Source organism: Belonocnema kinseyi, chromosome 5, assembly GCF_010883055.1.
Source record: "Belonocnema kinseyi isolate 2016_QV_RU_SX_M_011 chromosome 5, B_treatae_v1, whole genome shotgun sequence".
Lineage (NCBI taxonomy): Eukaryota > Metazoa > Arthropoda > Insecta > Hymenoptera > Cynipidae > Belonocnema > Belonocnema kinseyi.
This window is the reverse complement of record NC_046661.1, coordinates 136,639,922-136,646,474: the sequence shown is the minus strand read 5'-3', so window position 1 is coordinate 136,646,474 and position 6,553 is coordinate 136,639,922.

Sequence of the window (6,553 nt, the reverse complement as noted above, 5' to 3'; positions counted from 1 at the left end):
TTATTAATGATACTATTATAATTATGTTACATTATAATAGTCTTATTTAAATCTTGATCCGCATTTGAAAGAAATCAAAGAAATTGGTGATTTTGGAATTCATCTCGTTTGGATAAAAAATTAATTATTTGATTGAAAAATTAATTATTTTGTTGAAAATGTAACTATTTTGTAAAAAAGTCCTCTTTTCTATCAAAAATTCACCTACTTTGTTAAAATTTTTATTTCTTTTATTTGAAGGTTCAGCTCTTTCGTTGAAAATACATTTTTGAAACTGACAATTAATCTATACTATTTTTGGTTAAAAAATCATGTATTTTGTTAACAATTCGTCTTTCTTTGTAGAAATTAAATTTCTTTATGGAAAATTTATACTTTTTGATTAAAAATTACATTTTTCGGTTGAATTATCAACTGTAAATATTTTTGGTTGCAAACTCGTTTTGTTGTAAATGCAACTATATTGTTAAAAATTAAAATCATATTTTTTTGGGTGGAAAATTCGATTATTCACATAAAGTTGAACTACTTAGTAAAAAAATTAATATTTTCCTATTAAGGATTCATAATTATAGTTGAAAATTCAACTATTTTCCTTTCAATTAGGATAATACTCCTTTGACTTTGAAATAAAAAAATTTATCAAAATTAAATTAACCTTTTTTAGTAGAAATGTTATCTTATGGTTGAAGATTTAACTATTTGGTTGAAAGTTTAACTCTTTGATTGAAAACTCATCTTTTTCGTTTAAGACATTCAACTTGAAATCTAATTAACAAAATATATCAATTTTCAACCCAAAAGTTTACTTTTTAACAAATTAAATTAATTTTTTATCAAATAATTGGTATTTTAACTAATACAATGTACTGGATAAAGTTTCAGCCAAAAATTGAATATTTCAATTTCCAGATAAAAACGGTTAATTTTTAATCAATCCTAGAATAGTTACATTTTCAGATAAAAAAAAATTTTAATCGAAAAAATAAATTTTCAATAAAGTTGTTTTAACTAATACAATTTACAGGATACAGTTCAACCAAAAATGGAGTAGTTCAATTTCCAGATAAAAGCTGTGATAAAAAATTGAATTGAACAAGGAAAAAAACGAATTTTCAACAAAATTGTTAAATTTTCATGGGAAAAGGTGAATTTTTGACCAAGAAGATTAATGTTCTATAGAAAGAACGTTTTTCAAACTTACCAAATATATACGATTAATTTTCAATCAATCCTATAATAGTTACATTTTCAGATAAAGATAAATAATTTTTAACGGAAAAAATTTATTTTCAACAAAGTTGTTGAATTGTCAACCAGTGACATCAATTTTCGACCAAGAAAATTAATGATCTACAAAAAAAGACAAATTTCAAACAAAATACATGAATTTTCAACGAAATTATTTAATTTTAAAGTGAAAAAACGAATTATCTACAAAAAGTTGATTTTTTTCAGCGAAAAATATGAGTTTTGAAAATTGATATATTTTGTTAATTAGATTTTTTTCCTAAAATTAAAAAGTCTGCAAAATAAAAAAATTTCCTTAAAATCTTCCGGATTCTTTTTTTTTTAATTTTTAAAATGTTTTCAAATATTCACTTAGAATTTATTTGTGAAAATAAAAAATCATTTTCAATGTTCTTAACAATTTTTGTTATTCTTTTTAAATACTTTACAATTCTCAAAAAGCTTTTTTTTTTTAAATCTGCAAAAGTCTAAATCGTGTTTCAAATTATTTGAAATAATTTCAATTTTTAAATTAATTCTGAATCTTTTTTTAAATTAAAATTGTAGCGTTTAAACTTAAAATTCAGCTTATTACAAATTTAACAATTTAAGGCTTTCTATTTCGAACCATTCTTTTCAAATTTGTATAGTTTTTAACAGTTGTTTGTAATGGATTGTATTAAATGAACGGTCAAATATTGCTGATAATTAACGAAATTTTCTTTTTTTAATTAGAAAATTTCATATTGAATGGGTAAAAAATAAAAAGCTTTAGACTGAAATAATATTTCAAGTTATAATCGAAAACAAATTAATTTTCTAACAAATAATTGGTGTTTTAACTAATACAATTTACAGGATACAGTTTAACCAAAAATGGAGTAGTTCAATTTCCAGATAAAAGCTGTGATAAAAAATTGAATTGAACAAGGAAAAAAACGAATTTTCAACAAAATTGTTAAATTTTCAAGGGAAAAGGTGAATTTTTGACCAAGAAGATTAATGTTCTATAGAAAGAACGTTTTTCAAACTTACCCAATATATACGATTAATTTTCAATCAATCCTATAATAGTTACATTTTCAGATAAAGATAAATAATTTTTAACGGAAAAAATTTATTTTCAACAAAGTTGTTGAATTGTCAACCAGTGACATCAATTTTCGACCAAGAAAATTAATGATCTACAAAAAAAGACAAATTTCAAACAAAATACATGAATTTGCAACGAATTTATTTAATTTTAAAGTCAAAAAGGCGAATTATCTACAAAAAGTTGAATTTCTTAAGCGAAAAATATGAGTTTTCAATCAAAGAGTTAAACTTTCAACCAAATAGTTAAATTTTCAACTATAATTATAAAACTTTGGTAAAAAAAGTCTTTTTTTTTCACAAAGTAGTTCAACTCTTAGCGAAATAATCGACTTTTAAACCCAAGAAGATGTACAGTTCATGTTTTAACCAAACAATTGCATTTTTGGCCAAAAATGATACATTTTCAACCAAAGAGATTAAATTTCTAAAGGTCAATTTAATTTTAATACATTTTAAAATTTTAAAGTCAAAAAGAGTCGTATCTACAAAAAAGCTGAATTTTTAACCTAATTTGAAGGCAAATAGTTTAATTTTCAACTAAAATTATGAATCTTTAATAAGAAGAAATTCATTTTTTTAATAAGTAATTGAACTTTAAGTGAATAATCGAATTTTCCACCCAAACATTATGATTTTAATTTTTAACAATATAGTTGCATTTACAATAAAACGACTTTGCAACCAAAAAATATTTACAGTTGATAATTCAACCGAAAAATGTAATTTTTAAGCAAAAAGTATAAATTTTTCATAAACAATTCAATTTCTACAAAGAAAGACGAATTCTTAACAAAATAATGATTTTTTAACCAAAAATGGTATAGATTAATTGTCAGTTTCAAAAATGTATTTTCAACAAAAGAGATGAACCTTCAAATAAAAGAAATAAAATTTTTAACAAAGTAGTTCAATTTTTGATAGAAAAGAGGACTTTTTTTTACAAAATAGTTACATTTTTAACAAAATAATTAATTTTTCAATCGAATAATTGAGTTTTTATCCAAACAAGATGAATTCCAAAATCACGAAATCGGAATCTGGAAATATTAAAATCCCAATCTCTTCATTTTATTTCAAAGCAGATAGAGATATAAATAGAACCGCCGAAGTGCTCCGACCGGCATGCGTGCACCTTCGAGTTTTCAAGTTCAGAAGAGGAGAAATGGGTTGCGCGCGCAACCCAGTCATTTACATCGTCTCCTACCATATTCACACGCACATAGACGTGTCATAGTATTGGTCCACGTCTCGTTTCAGATCTGGGATCGACCTGACATCGTGATGCTAGAAAAAAAGGTGGAACAGTCTACATCATCGGCATTGCTTGTCCACTCGACCGAACTTTTCAGTCAACCTATGCAAGCAAGATCCACAAGTATAGCGAGTTGAGACATGCAGTAAATACCATATGGAGGAATGTGAATCATGCATCTATTCAGCCCATTGTGATTTCGGCTACATGCAATGTGCACGCAAGATGCCCTGATCATCTTGAACATTTACGAGCCAGTAGGGTATTGGCAGCAGCTCAGAAGGCGGTTATATTAAACACCTGTCGCATTGTGAGAAACTTTCTTGACCATCAGGAAGTGAGCGACTAAAAACCCGTGGAGTGGCGGATGGTTGCTCTGAGAAAGTATCCAGAGTTGACTGTTGTCACCTCTAATGCTCGTGGCCTTTCGTAATTGTATACCTACAACATCATCACAGGAGGTTTCAAGCATCGTATTAAATTAGTTGAATTAACTTATAACATTCTAATCTCATCAGTCACTTCACGTAGTCCGTGGCTAGGATGTATTACCAAGTTCACTCGAGTTAAAGTATCATAAAAACATAAATAATAATAATAACCCCCATCGTGTATTTGACTGCAACCCAGTCCGTCAATGATGGTGTAAAAACCAGGCTTTGTCAAATATGTCAGGGCAGATTACTCTCATCAGATCACGAATGAATTTCTGAGTGGCGTCTGTGTCCATCGTGTCATGTGCGAGTCGGAACACCACTTGTGTGAGAAGACTGAAACTAAAAATTGGTAGAATGAGAGAAGCAGCATGGAAATGAGATAGTTGCTAGATCGGTTCAGCCAGCGTGGTAGCGAGAATCTCATCCACTGCGCATGTGCTGAGAAACCTCCTCTTCTTGATCCATGGCGTAGTCTCACGTATACTGTAGAATCTGACAACTCTATTGTTGTAGGTGGCAGTCCACCCCGTTTAAGTTCAACTTAGCGAAATATGGACAAGGCATTACAAGAGAATTAAACAAGAAACATATTATCTATTTGGGTGTGTATTCATTATTAATTAATTATATACTTTTTATTATAAGTGTATCAAACTATAAAGTGCACAGCTACTTCAAATAATTAAAAAAAATACTATCTAACTTTGTGAGCCTGGTTTTATTATTTCGACTAAGAATGTATTTATCTTGAAAATAGTTGTATTTAGAATTGATGAATTTTCAACAGATTGATTTATATTGCAGACTTAAGCTCTTATATTTGATCAGAATGAAATGTGTAGCTATAAGTGAGCACGATATATTTTACAGTTCATTGTGCTTCAGCAGGACAAAGCAAGCTCTAGTAATCTTGCATGTCAATAACTAATTATTTTAAATTGAAAAACATTATAAATCTTTCTTTTTACTCTTATTTGTATTTACAAGATTCTTTAAATATTCTTAACCGACTTCGGATCATATACAATGTGATATTCCAGTTTTATATTTGTTTTAATTTGAGGTAAAGGTTTGGAGAGTCGTACTTTAAATTGTATATTTTAAAATACCATTTTACAGGGCGAAGAACACCTACTGGAACTTCCCTGATTTCAGCTCTCGTTAATGGGGTAAGCTCGCCAGTTTTTATGTGTATTTTCATCCTTTTTTTACCGTTACCAACATAAAATCCAGCTAGATATTTTGTAGTCTCCACTATTGCCAATACCTCATCAGCCAATGTCGATAAAACAATCTGTTCTTGGTTTGGAATAGGTTTAAATTTGTTATTTCCTATGGATAATTTAATTGATTTATCAGAAGGAAAGGTATATTTTCGAAGTAGGAAAAGCTGGTTCAGATTATCAACTGGAATAAACCGAATAAATTCAAGATCTTCAAGTTCATATCCAAATCCGTCAGAAGAAGGCAGCCTGGTGAGAGAAGCATTGCACCTAGCATTAGGAGACCTGGACCTGACACGAAGTGGTGGCCCGGCAAGAGGAGACCTGGATCTGGCGCGAAGTGTTGATACAGCAGGAGTTGACTGCCTGCTCGGAGAATAGGGTTTGGCAGGTGGAAGAGACCTATCAGGAGAATCAGGTCGGTCATCAGAATAAGGAGGTCCGCAGCGAGGAATAACAAGAATTGGTTCTCCATTAGGTAAACAATCGAACGCTAACTTAAGCTCTGCAAGAAAAAACAATTATATTATTTACATTTTTATTATTTTTTAACAGCACATTGAAATATAATTAACTATTTGTGACAAAATTGAGGCGCTGAATGCTAAAAGAAGATGTAGAATTATTTCCGAGCAAGACTGATGAGACCGAGCGAAGATTGGCCTGCAAAACCTATTGTAATAAGGACCAGTGCAGAACAAGAAAAACTCTGTGCAGACACACCTAGGTGCCATATAGAAAACTTCTAGACATAACCAGGAAAAAGTTAGAAATATCACCCGCTTGAAATTCTTTTCAGAATGCGGATTCCAGCCTGAATTCGAGATTACTCTTTACTGTTCACTTGCAGGATAAACGTCTCGGTGAAGTTGTCTCTAAGTTTAAAATGTGGTAGCTAGACCCGCAAGTGGGGCGAGCTTCAATATTTTGACGTTTAAACATTTTTAAACTGGGTAACAAGTTAGTTCAGAAAAAATGGAATAAGAGTGGTCGTATATCTTTAAGATTTGCTCTTTGCGAACCAGGATGAAATGCTTCTAGGATGAAAATCAAATTTCAAAATTCAGTTTTGGAACTTACAAAACAGCTAGAGTACTTGAGGATCATATGCTTGCCCTATATGTGGGTCCTAGCACAGTCGAACAATTGAGACCACTTTAAAAGGGCGTACAAAGTAGCTAAAGATATAAGTGGGACGATGGTCGTGGGGGCTCAAGCGTAGGCTTTGGACCCACTCCTTCGGCTTGCGGGTTCGATTCCCGCCTCGCACTCTGGAAGAGTCTCGGTGGCCCATGCGGTGAACACTAGCCTAGCAA